General features: G+C 38.2%; 1 long non-coding RNA gene across 1 annotated transcript; it reads left to right on the forward strand.

Moving 5' to 3' along the window:
* The first annotated feature begins 667 nt into the window (after positions 1-667).
* LOC122049480 lies at positions 668-1,725 on the forward strand. The gene is made up of 3 exons (XR_006130965.1): positions 668-747; positions 1,165-1,206; positions 1,699-1,725. It is a non-coding gene; the product is annotated as an uncharacterized LOC122049480 (long non-coding RNA).
* Positions 1,726-1,975: the final 250 nt, after the last annotated feature.

Raw genomic sequence — 1,975 nt, forward strand, 5'->3', positions numbered from 1 at the left:
CCATACCTAAACCCAACCCACTTCTTAAAGTCCATTTTCAAAAACTCAATTTCATACTCTTAATGAATTGGATCGGATCCCTCTCCTTAACCCAAAATCCGAACCCGTTAAGAAACCCTTCCCCTTATTCTCTCCACGCACGGTACAGTAGAACTCTCCTCTCTGCTCGCGTCTCCTTCTCGCGTCTGCTAGGGCACAGCGCCCCTTTCTCTTCTTCTTCCTTTTCTCCGGCCGGCGGCTTCTTCTCTTCCCTTGCCGCCGGCCGGCCAGCTCTTCCCAACCTCCTCTTCTGCGATCTACTCCAAGCGGTGACGGCAGCAAACGTCGGCGGCTCCTTTGAAGCGACGACCTCAACTAGGGTTTCTATTCGGCGAGGCATTCTTCTTCGGCAAGCATCCCTCTTCATCCCTTCCTCAGTGTAGCTTCTCCTGCGGACGGTGTTCCGAAAGCAGCGGGTTCCAATAGAGGAAGCCGGCTGTCCCTTCTTCTCCGGCGAATTTCTTCTACTTCCATCACTGAGCAGTGTTGTGGCTTCCTGCGGACGGTGTTCCGAAGGCAGGAACTCCAGCAACTTCAGTCTACAATTCCGGCAGAAGCAAGTGGCATCTCAGCGTGTCAATTTACAGTACATCATTGTTCTTTCTTAATTTTGTGTGGCTATTGAGAGTTGTAATCAAAGGTTCTGTCATTGTGTTGTTGTCCACTGGGGCTGGTGTTCCAAATCCGGGTCTCCGTGTGACGACGGAGGTAGTCGATTGATGGTTGATCGCAGGAGAGTGGTTTGGATAATTTAAGTTTACTTTCCTTTTGAATGTTTCATGTTCAGTTAATTTAGTTTACTTTCTTGTTCAACTTAGGTGTTCTTTTCTTATCTATGTTTGATTGTTTAGTTTTGTATTTCATTTATGCATGATTGTTAATCTTGTCTCATAGTGTGACAATGTGGTGCAAGTTTATCAATTGTGTATAACTAGGTTTTGGTTAATCGTTGTTAAGGTGTTTAGTTTAATTGCTTTTATTGTATGTGAAATTGATTGTCAAGTCCGGCTAGTGTTTGGAAATATTTAAACCCAAACTATATGGTAGTTCACTCATCTAAGATTATATTTGACAAAATATAGATTCAATAATTTTGATGTTTTCAGCATTTGTTTTTGGATGTAGGTGCTGGCTTTTGAACTGCACTTGCTTGCCACAAAGCATCAGGTAATTATATAATTAGTAACCATTTGGTGATTGTTAGCATACACGATATGATGACTTTTCTTCAGTTCAATAGACATATTTTTACCTACTGCTCTGTATTCCTATGTTCCTTTCTCTGTCTATGTCATGTTTTACATTGATCTTTCAATTGGCATTTGACTCGAGATTTACCCAAGCATGAAATTCTGCAGTTTGTTTATATCACTTGATTATAGAAATTTGTTGAAGAGTTATCCCGTTTTTGTTTATTTGATCTATGAATTTGTTTGCATTTGCATTATTTTCAATTCCTGAGATGTTAAACACTTCTAGTTGCTTCCTTATACATTGAAGAATGTTTTAAAACATTCTTCAACCTAGCTCTTGATTGTTAATTTTAGTCAATTATAGTGGTAATTGTTAATCCTTTATTTATTTTAATTAATCTCTATTTGTATATTCCATTATCTAATTAATCAATGACTTATTAATCAATGGTGCTTATTTTTGTAGATGTTTCATCTGATTCCAACACCTCGGGGAGCTTTTATGTACTCAATGACATATTCCGTCTCAACGTGCTCATTACAAAGATTCTAGGATACACTTGGAGGAATGATAGCTCGGCATTATCATCTGGTGTGATTTTAATTAATCTTTCAGTGAAATATTATAAATTTTTTAGATTTATTATGTTATTAAAATTTTAAATAAATATGAAATGTATTTGCAGCTGGCTATAAACGAAGATTTCTATTAGTGCATATGGAATGATACTTTCTGGATTCAT

Source organism: Zingiber officinale, chromosome 2B (genome assembly GCF_018446385.1).
Source record: "Zingiber officinale cultivar Zhangliang chromosome 2B, Zo_v1.1, whole genome shotgun sequence".
NCBI classification, from domain to species: Eukaryota; Viridiplantae; Streptophyta; class Magnoliopsida; order Zingiberales; family Zingiberaceae; genus Zingiber; species Zingiber officinale.